The 17,010-nt window shown below is 44.1% G+C and overlaps 1 protein-coding gene across 2 annotated transcripts in view; it reads left to right on the top strand.

The window, feature by feature from the left end:
- Positions 1-17,010, top strand: part of spidr (scaffold protein involved in DNA repair) — a 341,449-nt gene that overhangs the window by 86,317 nt on the left and 238,122 nt on the right. The window lies entirely within an intron of this gene.

Raw genomic sequence — 17,010 nt, 5'->3', positions numbered from 1 at the left:
AACATCCTGGTGAATCTCCTCTGCACCCCCTCCAGTGCAATCACATCCTTCATATAATGTGGCGACCAGAACTGCACACAGTACTCCAGCTGTGGCCTCACCAAGGTTCTATACAACTCCAACATGACTTCCCTACTTTTGTAATCTGTGCCTCGATTGATAAAGGCAAGTGTCCCATATGCCTTTTTCACCACCCCACTAACGTGCCCCTCCGCCTTCAGAGATCTATGGACACACACACCAAGGTCCCTTTGTTCCTCAGAACTTCGTAGTGTCATGCCATTCATTGAATACTTCCTTGTCAAATTACTCCTTTCAAAGTGTACCACCTTACACTTTTCAGGGTTAAATTCCATCTGTACACAGGATATTGATCTTTACCAAATACTATAGCACTGGTCCACTGCTTGGCCAGCTGAGACTAACTGACTGATTATTGAACCAACCTGGTCAGCACCACACTAAGATTAATATCACATTTAAAGATAATACCTTTTGGTCTAAATTGCATGCATGCCAGTATTTTATGTTGTTAGCCAGCATGTTGGGGCTTGCTGACGAAATCAGCATAGCCCAGCCGTCTCCTGCTCCCACACCACCACCTAATCCCAGCTGCACCTGAGTCTGGTGGCTAATGCGCTGAACAGGCCCATCTCTTCTCGCTCCCGTTTGCAATATACATAAGCTATCGGTCCAGCTATTCATGCTGAGAGAATACAAGAGACCTGTATGAGGCATTAAGTGGATTTATAGGAACAATGTGGCAATGGGAGTGGACAATGAAAAGAGGGAGGGAGGAGTAAATACTAGGTGGGGAAGGGGACACTGGGTGGCAGAAGAGGGTGAACGAATGACAGTGGGGAGAATATATGTGAAGGAATTTTTGGGTACACATGCAGCTTAAGTTACAAGGTCTGTGTAAATGTTTTTACATGTCGGAGACAGTTTCAGAATTTTTGGACTCCTTGGGACCATGTCAGCTGTTTTTGAAGATGTTGAGAAGCTTTTACTACTTTTCTAGATTAATATAGTTTTAGCTTTCTGTAGTTTTGGACCATCTTGATGCCGTGTTTGAAGTTAGAAGCAAAAATCTCTGTGAAATGTTCTCAGCCTAGTATCTTCTGTTTAAAAAATAGACTTCAATTACATTGTATTAAGAAAGGCAAATATATTCCTTTATTTTGGACTTTTTATATTTGTTACACAGATATAGAATGCTGAGGTGTGATTTAATCTTTCATTGTCATATAATAAGCTTTTCAAGGGTAGATATTGCTATGTACAATTAGAAATTGACCTAAATCACACCCTCTCTATTGTTTCTGTAAATTTATCCGGCAAGTAGTCAAGCCACATGGATTACAGTGTTTCAAATTTAATCTCTAGTTTGCGCTGGGTTAACTTGTTCTAATTAGCTGCTGGTAGGTGCTTGACATTTGGCTTTGGAACCAATTAAATAAAGCTAGAAAATGCCAAATTGACTTCTGCTTCTGGTGATGTGAAATTATTAACTGTGTGTAATGTTTAGTAAGGTTAAATATAATTGAATGAAACTTTGCTGCATTGATCGAAATGAATCGGCATCTGAGTTGATAATACTAAGTAGATAAAATTTTGTGTAGGACTGCACTTCAGAAATGAAATTTTCACTATTTTCCTTCAGGAATATCAGACTCTTGAGATAATGGCAGCTTAAGTAATTGCTTGGCTAATAGAGCAAATGAATAGAGAAGTGCAAGTATTTGTGAAAAGGTTCTTCACCTAATCCGTCATTATATTATGTCCTGGAAAAGCCTGGCTTTATGAAAAATTGTTCAAGGGAGAGAACAAAACTTTGCATGGATGTTTGATTCCTCTTGGGTGACTTTCTGTATTTGAACCATAAATAAATCCAAGCGACCATGTTGTGACTCAGGTATGGATTTGCAAATGGCATAAATGTTGCAAACTACAGAGTATATCAACTACTCAACATTTAAAGTTATTAAATACCTAAAAATTTTAGATATTAAAAATGTAAGATAGTGGGAACCTTTTACTGTGCAATAGTTCTCCATGACATCACTGATTTGAAGTGGTGCTAAATAAGGCCAGGAGCTTGCAGCGGTGCTAAATAAGGAATTTGGAGGTTCAGCCATCAAATGTTGAACAGGCTGAACTTTTTCTTCTTGCATGAAGCAGGAAGGCAAAATGTTGCTGATCGCGTACTCTTGAAGTTTCTGAATGCAAGGTTACTTCTTCATAAGTCATAAGGCCCATAACAATGACTGAACTAAGCTCCTTTGACACAGAAGGCTATCTTTACTCAATGAACCCTGTATAACACCAACAACCACTGCACCCTCAGCCAGAGATCTTTGAATTTATCATTGCTTAATGCTGCATTTTGCTAGTACAGCTAACTTGCAATTAATTTAGCTAAGTTAATAGAAGCACTTGTGGGATTTTGCCAAATGCCTTATTACAATATAAATAATTAACCTTGCCTTTGTTTATGTATTCAATTATCTTTTCAAGGAATTCCATTGGCTTGTGAAGCACTTTTACTCCAAAATCATATCGTTTATTCTTTATGGCCACTTCACTCTTCAGATGAATATTGATAGATAACATCCTGTAATATGTCCCAGGTATTCCCCCACTACTAATATTGGGTTAACTGATATACAACATTCTGAGAGATTTTGTGCCCTGAACTGATTTTTACATACTGATACCCAACGTGCTTTGCCCGAAGGAATTGATACAGGCATTTTTCCTTCCTTGGTAAATATTGTAGATTCCTCTTTTTCTTCCACAGCTAGCAGTCATTAGCAGAAAATGCTGGGAAAAACTCAGCAGGTCTAATAGCATCTATGGAGAGAAAAATAAAACAGAGTTAACGTTTCGAGTCCGTATGACTCTTCCTCAGTCCGTATGACTCTCTGAAGAAGAGTCATGTGGATTCGAAATGTTAACTCTTTTTTCCTCTCTCCACAGATGCTGTTAGACCTGCTGAGTTTTTCCAGCATTTTCTGTTTTTGTTTCAGATTTCCAGCATCCACAGTATTTTGCTTTTAATATAGCAGTCATTGGCCATGGCTCATAGTTATAGATTTTGAAAGTGAATTACTTCCTCTAAATAGCTTCATGAAAGGGCTATTTAATGCTGTGATGCTGCATTTTTGCAGCCTAGAAAACAATCCAGTTTCTGGCCTTGGCATTTTTAGAGCGTATGGTGTTTTTGGCCTGAACGTCCCTGTGCTGCAGGATGAATATCATATATCACCAGTCTCTACTTCTAGACTAGCTTTTTAAAAATTAAGTTGCGAAACTTAGATGTTGACAACTCCCTTGTTTGTAATAGAGATTGCTGAGATTTTTCTACTGCAATCTGATTGTCAAGAAATTTCCATTAAATCCTAATGAAAGAAAAAATTCCATATGCATTTGTTCTGTTTTTCTGCACCTCCAGGATTGTTTGCAAAATGCCATCAGACAAGACACAAATACTAGGAACTTCATATTGCCTGAAGAAAACCTGGTTCTTTGTCTTAAATTAAGTACCGACCAGCTTACCAATAGGAATTGTCAGTGGAGGTGAAGGCCACATCAACTACAGCTTCCTTTTGATGACTCTTCAGCGGACTGACTTAATTAGGCAAAAACAAAAACTGGGTGTTAATAGGATTTTTAATTTATAAATGTTTCTCTTTTTTATAGCTCAAACCTTATTAACACCGAAGAATGTTTTTGCCTTAAAAGTCTAATAGAAAATGGAAAGAATTTAGGGTAAATATAACCGTATCTTCCTGGCAAAAGCAGGGCAGATAGGGGTTAAAATCACTTCTGAAGGCTTCCCGTGCTCTCCCTGTCACTCCACCATTTTGAGTCACCCGTTTCTTGCCACATGTCAGTCTCACCCAAGCCAAGAAGGGTTTTAATTAAAAGTGAACAGGGTGTTATACCAGCCCCGTTGCATTTTAACTCCAATTCACAAGACTGTCCTGCCCAGTCTTGAACCTGCATTCAAAGCCTAGTGGGATTGCTGCCTTGAGAGCTGTTAAAGAACTATAAAAGGGGGCCCTCAGCTCCATTTCCCTGTATTAGAGGATCTTCTGCTGTCTGATTTTTTTTTTCCAGGTTCCAGATCGCAATTTTCATTTTTGTTGCTGGACAAAACCTGAGTCAATTTTCTTTGCTTATTGAAAATGGAAATTGCAGTGGTACTAGTGATAATCTTCCTGTCTTCCTTAGACTCAGGGGAGGTGCCAGAGGATTGGAGAATTGCATAAGTTACACCCTTGCTCAAAAAGGGGTGCAAGGATAAAACTGACAACTACAGGCCAGTCAGTTTGACCTCAGTGGTGTGGAAACTTCTGGAAAATATGGTACGGGATAAAATCAATAGTCACTTAGACAAGTGCAGGATAATTTAAAAAGCCAGCATCGATTAATTAAGGGAAAATCATGCTTAACTAACTTGCAGAAATTTTTTGAGGAGGTAACAGAGAAGGTTGATAAGGGAAACACTGTTGATCTGGTGTATATGGATTTCCAAAAGGCATTTGATACAGTGCCACACAACAGACTTGTGAGCAAAATTCTAGGTCATGGAATAAAAGGGAAAGCAGGCACTTGGATAAGAATTTGGCTGAGTGACAGGAAACAGAGAGTAGTGATAAATAGTTGTTTTTCATATTGGAGGAAGGTTTGTAGTAGAGTTCCCCAGGAGCCACTGTTGGGACTCTTGCTCTTCCTGATATGTATTAATGATCTAGCCTGTGGTGTGCAGGGTATGATTTCAAAACTTGCAGATGATACGAAGATTGGAAATGTTGTCAATTATGATGGGGACAGTCATAAATTTCAAAGGACATAGACATATTGGTGGTTTGGGCGTACAGATGAAGTTCAATGCAGAGAAGTGTGAGGTGATTCATTTTGGCAGGAAAGATTTGGTGAGACTATATAAAATAAAAGGAGAGCCTCTAAAGGAGGTGCAGGAACAGAGGGACCTCAGTGTAAACGTATATAGGTCATTGAAGATGGCAGGGCATGCTGAGAGAGCAATTAATAAAGCATATAGTATCTTAGGCTTTACTAATAGAGGCATTGAGTACAAGCGTAAGGAGGTCATTTTGAACTTGTATAAGACACTAGTTAGGCCTCATTTGGAGTACTACGTCCAGTTCTGAGCACCATACTTGAGGAAGGATGTGAAGACATTGGAGAGAGTACACAGGAGATTCACAAGAATGATTCCAGGGATAAAGAACTGTAGCTAAGAGGATAGATTGGAGAGGTTGGGCCTCTTTTCCCTGGAGGAAAGAAGGCTGAGAGGAGACTTGACAAATGTATTCAAGATCCTAAGGGGTATGGACAGGGTAAATGGTGAGAAATTGTTCCCACTCGAGAGAACATCAAGAACTAGAGGGTACAGATTCAAAATAATTGACAAAAAGAGTAAATTTGATGTGAGGAAAAATTTTTTCACCCAGAGGGTGGTTGGAGGCTGGAACAAACTTCCTGAAAGGGTGGTGGAGGCAGGTTTGATCGAGGTATTCAAAAGGGAATTGGATTTCTACCTGAAAAGAAAGAATGTACAAGGCTACAGGATAAGGCAGGGGAGTGGGACTAGGTGGAATGCTCTCTGAGAGAGCCAGTGCAAACTCGATGGGCCAAATGGCCACCTCCTGCTCTGCAAAGATACTGTAATTATGAGATCTTGTTTCTTTGTTCTGAGTGAAGCAAGACTTGGAGAAGGAGAAGGAACAGGTTCACCAATCACCACCAGCATCACAGGCCTCGCCGAAAACAACAGTTGAACGCTCGTAGATCTACAATAGTGGAGTTGGAGGCTGTGCTTCTCTGGGCTGGCTGACACTGACCTCTGCACTCTTCTGCAAGGGCACCTGCTGTGTCCTGTAGGTGTGCAATGTTAGTGACCTTCAAAATCAACACAGCCCTGAGCTTTTGCGCCTCTGGATCCTTTCAATTTGGTGTAGGAAAGTTTAGCCATATCTCGCATTCTGCCATTCACAGCTGCATTAAGGAGGGACTCAAAAGCTCTTTGCCAGGGATAAGCAGTACATCACCATTCTCACTGTTCTCTGTTGTCAGCAGGATAGAGCTTTGTGGCTTTGTAGCAGTGGCTGGTTTGCCTTGTTTGTGGTGTGATTAACATTGCCTATCAGTAGAGCAAAACAAGAGCCATCAGCAGGTGTAAGTAGAAAATGAAAAAAACACTGTCAATGCCTAGCTTGTGGCTGATCACAGGATCATCATCAAACAGGCCTATGCATGGGACCCAGGGAACTGCTATTATACTTTTATGCTGAAAACATATTTCCATTCCCCTGCTATTTGACCATGAAGAATATGGCCTCCATGAAGAATATGGCAGGGTGAATGTTTGGTAACAAGGAATACCCCCAACAGATCTGGCTTTTGACAGCTAGCCTTGCTGAGCATAGATACCACTGAAGCCTTTGCACAACTCGGGACCTTGCAGTGCAAACAATAGGAAACCATAAGCAGAGGTTTTGGTGTTTGGATCACTCAAAGGCTTTCCTGCAATTTGCCTCCAGACCTAGGGAAAGGAGAGGAAGGAGAGTCAGTTCAGGACCTTGCAGGCAGGGATGTTAGGGATCCACTGTCAGTGGTTTTGCTGAGCTTTGCACAACTCTGCCTTGAGAGCTTGGGTTGCAGAGCCCCTCTGCATATCAGTCCTTGTTGCATTCTTCCTCACTCCTTTCAGGCTTCATTGAAGAACATTCAAGCCATCCTGACAATTATTTCAATATAAACTCAGAAACTCCATTATACTCTCCACGACAGACCAAAGTGCTAACTATGATAATTCAGATAATTTTGACAACTCCAGGTGTGGTCTAACCAGGGCTTTGTGCAGCTGAAACATGACTTCTACCCCACCTTGTATTCTAGATATAAAGGCCAGCATTCCATTAGCCTTTTTGATTATTTTCTATATCTGTTCACAATATTTTAATTATATTCAAAGGAGGAAAATACAATCTCAGCTGTTTTCCCTTGCCTAGTGCTGGAACTGCTTGGGTTCCAGTATACAGTTTGATGAAGGAAGTCCTGGACCCCCCCCAAGTCTGTTTGGACCTCGACTGTTTTAGCTTTTTACCATTTAGAAAGTGCCCTGTTCTATCCTTTTTAGGTCCAGAGTAGGTAAGAACAGTCACAAGCTTGAAATATTGACTTCTTTTTCACTCTCGACATGCTGCCAGACCAGCTGAGTATTTCCAACATTTTTTTATTTCAGAGTTCCAGCATCCGCAGTATTTTGCTTTTGTCCTGATAACTGTTTTTATTTCAGATTTCTAGCATCCACTCTATTTTGCTTTTGACATTAGAAGTGAGCCTGATTCTGACCTTGCCCCAAGGAAATATGCTACAGTAGGGGTTTGGAAGTTGATTGGAAATCCTGACTGAATTTTGGACTCCCAGCCCAGGGGTGCTGAAGAAAATTATATTTCCACTGAAAGCTGTGGCTGAGATTGCTTAATTTAGCTCAGGGCAGTCTTTGAATTTAAGACCTTCTTGGACTTTACCAATACCATAGTGTTCACTGCCTTGAATCTTTGGGAAACTTGGATCTTTTTCCCAATATCTAAATTTATATTCAAATATTTACAATCTTGACCTTGTATAGCCTACTTTGTTGCTTTTGGAGGTTGAGATATAGAACTAATTTTCCCCTCTGCCTAATACTCCATTAACTTGCACCCACTGGAGTCTGCAGCCTGTTTCTGTAAGAGAAGAAATCAGAGAGCTGATTGCGCTGCCATTTAGCACTCTCTTGTAGGAAGCTAAGATGGTTATCTAGATTGACTAATGGTTAAAGATTACTTCAAAAATAAGGAAAGAGGAAGATTAAAAATTTCCCATTGACATTTGTGGTTTTCTCTTGTGCATCAGGTTGGGTAGAACATTGCTTGGGACTGCACTGTTCTGTACCCTGAAGTTCCTGCTCTGCTGCACCCCAACCATTTTCCATTGGCAGGCTCAAATACCCACCTATACTTGGGCAGGCGCATGCAAATTAGATTCAAAGGAGGAAAATACAATCTCTGCTGTTTTCCCTTGCCTAGTGCTGGAACTGCTTGGGTTCCAGTATACAGTTTGATGAAGGAAGCCCTGGAAGAAGAATTGCCAAAGGTCCTGTTCCAATGTTATGAGGATGGGTGGGCGGGTGAGTGCAGTTATCAACAACAGCACCAAACATTTTAATCAACATCTTTTCACGTTGGCTGCTTTCTTCCTCCCACCATTCAAGCTCCTGAGGCTTGCAGCAAAAATTCCCTACACCCACCCATTTGCTGGGGTGTTTGGAAGACTCACTCCCTGTTTGAATCATCCTGGCAATGAAAATACGGCTGTGATCAGGGGTAATTCTGAGATGGTGAAGGTCCCACAGTATACGAGATTGGCTCTCTTTGGAAGATTCTGATCCATAAGCCATTACATGGAATACCACTAAGTCCTTAGTTAGCTACAGTATCCAAAAAATTAAACATTCAAATTGCAGCTCTTGATTTTGATGATTATTGCTTATTTCAGCCCCAAATTGTAGGAGTTTAGGCTTTTAACTTGCAAGCATTGCCTGTATAGAGCTGTGAAAATGAAAATAAAAGGAAAAAAAATCGGAAATGCACGAAATTTGAAATAAAAACAAAACCCAGAGAGTACAAAATAGGGGTGTTGCACCCAAAATGACATGAGGAAAAATTTTTCACGCAGCGAGTGGTTAGGATCTGGAATGTACTGCCTGAGAGTGTGGTGGAGGCAGGTTCAATTGAGACATCCAAAAGAGAATTAGACTGTTATCTGAAAAGAAAGAATGTACAGGGTTACGGGGAGAAGGCGGGGTAATGGCACTAGGTGAATTGCCCATTCGGGTGCAGACATGATGGGTCAAATGGCCTCCACATGCAATGTAACAATTCTGTGATTCTTTGAAGAACAGCTAACTGGTCTATTAATTGCCTGATTTTCCTCTTCTCAATTTTCTTCAATAGTGGAGTGACATGCACGGTTTTCCAATCTATAAGAATGGTTTTTGAATTGAGAGAACTTTGGAAGATTATAATTAGGGCATCTGAAATGTCACGATTTCCTTTAAAATTCTGGGATAGAAACCATCTGATCCTGGGAATTTTTTTGCTCTTTCATGCCATTAATTTCTGCTTAACAGTTTCTTCACAAATGTTAATTTTGTAGAGTCCCTGATTCTTTAATAATTTCCTTGTGATATCTGGCATGTTGATCCATCTCTCTACTGTAAATATTGACGCAAAGACATTACTCAGTTTGTCCACCATTTCCTTATTTTAATTGGCGCCATCACCATTATCAGTTTTCAAAGGGCCCACATTGCCTCTTTTGAATCTTTTTCCTCATGTCATTGTAAAACATGTTTATTTTGAATCTGACATCCCTTGTAAGTTTGTTTTTATTCTCCCTTTCTTTGAAGCTCTTACCATCTGCTCTGTCATCCTTTGCTGCACTTCATATCTTCCCCTCTTGCCAGGATCTTTGCTATTTTTTGAACTTTTGGATGCCTTTTCGTATAGTTGTCTCTTTACCTCTTCAGCTGTCTATTTTGGCAAGTAGAACACTTACCCTTTAGAGCTATAAATTGGTTCTGTGTCATGTTAAATTCTTTTTTGCACACCTCCCACTGATCTGTTGTTTTATCCATTGCTAAATTTGCCTAGTTTACTTTGGGCAGTCTCTGGTTCACCCATTGAAGTCAACCTTATATAAATCTAGAATCTTGGGGCGGAATTGTCCCAGAATTGCACTAAGTTTGGTAGCAGGCGGGTAAAATGGAGTCCTACCCGCCGACGAAAATAGTGGGCTTTCACACCGTATCGTCCTGAGCCCGCCTCATTATTTATTCACTCTCGCAAAACACACCGTTTCCATGGCAGGTGGGCTCTCATTTGCCTGTCCGCCATCACCCCGCTGTTGCATCATGCTGGCCATCATCTTTAAAAGGCAGCTGCCAGCAAAGCATTTATTGCCACCAGCTCACCACTGCTGCCCAGGAGACATGGCCAGCAAAGGAAAAAAGAGTGCAGCCCTCCGTTTCAATGATGGGTCTCTCAAGCGGTTGCTGGATGCTGTTGAGGTCTGCCGGGTTGTGTTCTACCCCCCGCTGTGAGCGCAGGATGAGCAGCAAAGTCACCAACTGGGCTTGGGAGGCGGTGACAGCGGTGGGCAGCGCAAACGCCCTGCAGAGGAGGCCAGCCACCCAGTGCCGCAAAAGGGTGAATAATGATCTCCCTTCCACCTTTTCACTACTCCTGACACTCACACCTCACAAACCCATCACACATCCACAGGGCCCTCACTCTCTGCCAAAGCAAGGGACATCACCATTTACTCTTTCACAAACACCTGCATTGTCCTTAGCCTGTCCATGGGACCACTCACCACCCACATACATAGGCATACTTATCATCTGGCCTGGCAGGATTCCTGATACGCTCTTCCCATCTCTATCCATGCAGGACACACTGGCTCACAAAGGAGGGAAAGGTCGCAGAGAGGTAGAGGTATGCCGGAGATCAAAGTTTTGACAGAATTCGAAAAGAGAGCCATCCAGCTGGCCGGCGATGACCGGGACCAGTCCTGTGCTGACGGTGAGGTTGGCGCTGCTCTACCAAGTGAGGATCCAGCAGTGCAGTATCCATCAGACAACCATGCTGTGAGTGATATGTCCTATTTCACAGGCCACTGCATTGCACTAATTATCTCCTCTTGCTTTTGCAGACACATCTGCCAAACAGCCGACAGAGTCCATGACTCAGGGCCTCCAATCAAGCCCCGAAGAAACTTCTGAAGAGGAATCTGGAGGCACTCTCCCTGAAGTCCTGTCACAGCGCTCACCCACACCCTCCACCAGCGCAGAGAGACACACCTCGGTGGGACCTGGCTTTAGAGTAGCCATGGGGTCACAATCCGGCACATTGCACTTTCTGATCCACAGCAGTCAGAGGCAGGGACTTCCAGGTCCCTATCACTCTGAGGACTGCTGGAGGACAGAACGTTGCTGAGTCCGAGTCAGATGACGAGCCTTTGGACTCGGTCATGTCACAGTTGCTGGAGCTGCAAAGGCAAGCTCGGAAACATCAGGAAGGGATGCCTGCTGCACTCCTCAGATTGCAAGGCACGATGGAGGAGTCTGTTTATCTTCAGGCTGAGGTGATAGCGCTGGCATTGCAATGCACCGAGGTCCACACTGGCAGGATGGCGACTGCCATGGAGACCTTGGTCCAGGATGTCACTCCTGCACTGCTGCGCGGGCTGATCTCCATCACTGATGCCATAGTTGGCCTCCAACAATGTTAACGCAAAAGGGGTGCCAGGCAGCTCGATCTCACTCCAACTACCCCTTCTACTCACGGAGTCAGCCAGGGGCCCTCGGGCACCCAGAGGGAGGAGGATCAGCAGGTGCACACTCTGTGGCCATCCACCCAGATGATTCTGGAAGTGACCAACCCATTCGAATCCCCTCTTCCTGTGGCCTCCGCAGATCTAGCTTCACAGGCTGAATAGGGTGCCACTGCCACTCTGCAGGACTCTGCTGTTGCTCCTGGGCAGTGTCCAGGAGCCCAAGCAGTCCCTTCTTCACGAGGTTGCTGCTCCTATTTTTGCGCAGCCAGGAGCCTCAGTCGCTCTCTCCTCAGTCTTCTCTGGGCTCTAGGCCATCAGGCATACAGCGAGGACACCAGGACCCATGATTCTGAGGTGGTCCCCCTGCAGCATGAAAGAGAGAGAGAGACATGGTTATCATGGTTGTACTTAGCACCCTTCCTGGCCCTGTGTGACCTCCCCTTAACGCTTCTCGGAGAGTGCTGGTCATCCCTCAGATGGCCAAAGATGAGTGTCAGCCTGTGACATGGGGGAGACAGGTCCCAGCCAGGATGCTGAGATTGGAAGGTGCTGTGAGCGCCTCCAGCAGTGACTGCTATATGGCCAGCGTTGGCGAGGAAATTCCACAACGTGTGCAGTCCAGTTTCTCCGCAGTCCAATAAAGTGGTGGTGGACTCTAAGTCTATGCCAGGGGAGGGGGTGGGGGTAAGGCATGGAGTGCTTGGTGGCCTTTTGGTGCCTCCGCGTGGGTTGCATAGGCGTGCCTGACCCCAATCATATCACTGTGGCTGCACCTGATCTATCTCAGTTACAGAGGCATTGTCAGTTTATACAGGTGTCCCTAATGCGTGACCACTTCCCTTACTTACCCTGACCCCCACCTCGATTGCTTGTGCATGGGATGCAGCACCACGGTAGCAGTTGTCACACCACTCATCCCAGTGACAACGGTTGCCTCCGAGGCTCGCCAGCACTTGCCCCCAGACAATCCCCCCCCCCCCCCCCCAAAATCCAGCAGTTGCCTCCAAGGCTGGCCAGCACTTGCCCCCGGACATCACCCGCCCCCCTCCACAGCAGTCGCCTCCTGGGCCAGGCATCAAGTGTCCCCGCTCGCTGGCGCCCCTGAGGCCTGTAAACAACAGGCGATCCGTGGAGAATGCTGCTGCTCGCTCACCTCAGTCCCCCCAAAGTGAAGGCAGCCAAGTGCACATCATCTGCATGCTGTTGTGAAACACGTCGGCGTGCTTTCCCGCCAACGTGAATGGACGATATGGCAGGGTTCCAAGAACCTGGTGGGATGGCCTTTTAATTATATGCTGATGTATTATAATTAGCTCCCCGCCGACTGATGGCGGGAGATGCAGCTCACCGTTGGCGGTCTGAGCGGGCGATCATGAGCTGCGGTCAGGCCATTGTGATACAGGTCGCACCATATTTTCCACGCCAGCCTGTTCGGAAAATTCTGCCCTTAGTAGCTGTTTCCTGTTTCTCCCTTCCAAATATGATCATATTATAATTGTAATTATAATTATAATTATAATCTTCATTCACTGTTGACTGTTAACTAACTCTGGCTCATAATTCCTTACTAAATTTAATAATGGCATAGTCCCCTTGTTTGTTTTCAGACACTTGTTAAAGAAAAATACCCCGGACGTACTCAAGAAATTCAGTAACTTTCTGACATGCCTGCCTGCTTCTCTGAATCTATATGAACGTTAAAATCTTCCATTAAGACTGCTCTGCCTTTGCGACATGCTTGTTTAATCTCTGCAGTTATACAAGCTACCTCTTCACAGCTGCTACTAGACGGCCTATAAACATTACTTGCCATTGTATTAAATCCTTTCTTAATTCTTAATCGTATCTATAATGTCTCCAGTACCTGTTAACCGCTCGCTATATCTTCTCTTATCTTTGAAGTGACTTCATCTTTAATTATTAAGCCTCCTCCACCTCTATCGTTTTCCTATCTTTCCTGTAGTCGAGCTGGCTGAAAGCTGCTGTTTTCCATGATGGTACTGCTGACCTTGTGGACTTTGCTATTGGATCAGCTCTCTCTGTCCCTCTACACAACCACCTCCAGAATGTCCATTCACTTGTTAATAAGGTGTTTGACACTACAGACTTACTGAGCTGATTGCACTGACATGTCAAGACTGCTTCTGTGCTGATGTGGCACTTGTCACCAATACACACTTTGACCTGACTCCCTACTCCTATGCCACTTTCTCCTCCTTTGAGCATCTCACGTTGTTCCACCCCTCTCGCATCTCATTCAAAATCCTTATTTTCTACTGTCCACCTAAGTGTGATAAACTTCTCACCAAGATATCTTAACTGTTTTCCTCCTTCAGCCTCTATAACGTACGACTTCTCAGCCTAAGTGATTTCATCCTCCCTCTCAACTCATGCTCTCTCTCCTCTCCATGTTCTCTCCATGTAAATGACCCAACCCACACAAGGCCACTCCCTTGACCTTGCCATCTCACATGGTCTTGTTAGTCCCATTGTATCAATCACTCTGATCACTCACTTGTATCCTTCTCCATATACATTGTCCCTTCTAGGCCCCTATATTCTTCTGTACCTGTTCCTGGAAAAAACGATCCCCCCAGTTCACTTACAACTGCACCTTAAAATCCCAGCTATCTATCCTTTGGCTCTCCATTCATCGCAACATTTCTGCAGCTACTGATTGCTCAATTGCACCCTTACCTTAGTTTTTGATACCCTAGTCCCCAAAAAAACTACTACTCCTCCCATCTTGAAAGCTCCCCTTGCTATGACTGTTATCTCTGCTTCCTTAAGTTCAAAGGGCACAGACTTGAAACGATATGGCGGACAACTGGCTATACCACATAAAGGACTATTTGGTCCTGCTGCCCTCTGCTAAAACTGCTCACTATTCTAGTGCAGGAATGCAAAGATAACCCTGGCTTCTTTTCTCTACTGCAAATAGTTTTCTCCTTATCTCCTTCACCCTCACCTCCAACAATATGTGCGAGAGGTTCATGGACCTCTTTTACCCTAAGATCAAGGCAACATAATAAGCTGCCTCTGCCACTTCCCTCCTTCCGGATGCTCACCGGGCCAAACTTTGTCTAAAGTACCTCCTGCCCTAGCCCTGAATGCACACCTTTCTCTAGTTTTTTCTCCTATCTCCCTTAGTGCCCTCTTTGAGCTCATCTTGTCCATGAGACTAACCTGCTCCTTTGATCCTATTGCTACTAAACTGCTAATTAACCAGCTTCTCCTTCCGGTCTCCATGTTAGTTGATATTATCAATGGGTCTCTTTTTTCAAGGTCTTGCCGTTCTCTTCTTTAAATCTCAAAAATCCAACCTTCGAAAGACCAGCCCTGTCTTTTCAAACTATCGTCCCACCTCCAACCCCCATTTTCTCTCCAAAGTTGTTCAATGTTGTCACTCCCCAAATCTGTGCCTATCTTTCTCAGGACTCAGATTTCTGCCCCTGTCACAGTAGTGAAACAGCTCTTATGAAGCTCGCAAGTGACATCCCGTGTGACTGTGACAAAGATTAAATTTTCCTGCCTTGTCCTTCTCAACGTAGTTGCAGCGTTTGACAGTTAACCATCCCATCAGATGGTGGGATTGCACTCACCTGTTTCCATTTTGATCTGTCTGATTGTGGCCAGAGAATCACTTGTGATGGCTGCTCTTCGCCCTGCACCGTCACCTCTTGTATCCACCAAGGATCTACCCTTGGCCCCGTCCTGTTTCTCTTATGCTGTCCCTCAGTGACATCATCTGAAAGCACAGCATTAGTTTTCACATGTATGCTGACGGCACCCAATTTTATCTTACCACCACCTCTCTAGACTCCTCCACTGCTGCTGAATTATCAGGTCACTTATTGAATACAAGATAGAAACAGGAGTAGGAGTAGTGGGTTTCAACTCCACTCTCCCACCTACTGCCCATACGTAAACCCTCACTTTTAAGTCACCCCGCTTAATGTTGTCTTGCTTAAACGTTGTTTATTCATAAGGCCTTTTTTTTTCAATTTGTGTTGCCATTTTCGATTTTAGATCACCTGGACTCTGCCCTATCCCTTCGCCACACACTGCACTCTCGTCCAGTCACGGAGATGTTCTGATATCAGAGCTGCTGCCACAGTCACCAGAGGCCCAGGCCACAGGGAGAAAATCATTGTAACTTGTGGGCAGTCAGCTCAAATTGTCGAATTACAGGCCCCTGCACTTTACAGAGCAGCTTGGCAGAACCATCATCATACACTCCTCTGGAACCCATTGAGACCCACTGCAACATCTGGTTTTTGGCACAAGCATGCATGCTGGAAGTTGAGATGTCGTTGCGACCCTCAACAGCAGTGCACATCTCGGCGATCGCTGCAGTTGGGACCACTAAACCTGGGCCGTTGTTTTCAGCCACTGACTTCATCCCTCTTCCTGGCAACTGTTTGAGACTAAAACTGTTCATAAACTTGGTGTCATATTTTGATCCTGTGATGAGTTTCCGACCACATTTACGTACCAACACTGAGACTGCATGTTTTCACCATTGTAACGTTGCCCCACTTTGTCCTTCCTCAGTTCATCTGCTAATGCAGCCCTCGTTCATGCCTTCGTCACCTGTAGGTGCTACTATTCCAATGCACTCCTGGCTGGTCTCCCAGATTCTAATCTCAGTAAATTTGAGGTCATCCAAAACTGTGCTGCCCGTGTTCTTGCTCGCGTCAGTTTAGTTCGTCTATCACTTCTCTACTCACTGGGTAGCAGTGGCTCCTGGTCAAGCAATGTTTTGATTTTAAAATTCTTGCTTTCAAATTTCCCCATGGCCCTGCCCTTCTTTGTAATCGTCTGCAGCCCCACAACCCTCAGATATCTACGTTCATCTCATTCTGGCCTCTTGAGCATTCCTGATTTTAATTACTCCACCATTGGTGGTCATGCCTTCAGTTGCCTGGGCCCTAAGGTCTGGAATTCCACCTCTACACCTTTCCAGCTCTCTTCTTCACTTCCTTTTAAGGCACTCCTTAAATCTACCTCTTTGACTGAGCTTTAGGCTATCTGACCTAATGTCTCCTTATCTGGCTGGGTTTAGCATTTTGTTTTATAATGCTCCTGTGAAGCATCTTGGGATGTTTTATTATTTTTAAGGGCTCTATATGAATATAAGTTGTTGTTGTCTTGAGATGCTTGTGGCCAGTGACAGCTGGGTAACTGAGCCTGTTGGAGCTTGGGCACAGGCTGTTGCAGTTGACTCCTGCTATGGCTGACCTCTGCAACAGACTTGCTGGCACCATAGCAGGTATTTATTAAGATTTTGGTGAACGTGCTGACCTGCTGGCATCCGGAGAGAGATCATGCTACCGCCACTCACCTGGGGTTAAGCCTTATCACTTCCCGTGACCTGCAGTAAAACTGGTTGCAAAACATAACTCGCCACTTCAGAGCTTCTACCTATCAATCCACTAATCTTACCATTGTGGACACAGAGCCATAGATTGCAAGGTCAATGGAATTAAGGGTAGTTTTTGAGGAGTGAGATTATGATTGGTATTTGAAAGGGAGAGTATCTGAAAAGAAGGAATCATTTATAATGAGAGCGCACATGGGGGCCAGAAAAAGAGGTTG

Source organism: Cetorhinus maximus, chromosome 4 (genome assembly GCF_964194155.1).
Source record: "Cetorhinus maximus chromosome 4, sCetMax3.hap1.1, whole genome shotgun sequence".
Lineage (NCBI taxonomy): Eukaryota > Metazoa > Chordata > Chondrichthyes > Lamniformes > Cetorhinidae > Cetorhinus > Cetorhinus maximus.
This window is presented reverse-complemented; position numbering and strand designations above follow the sequence as displayed.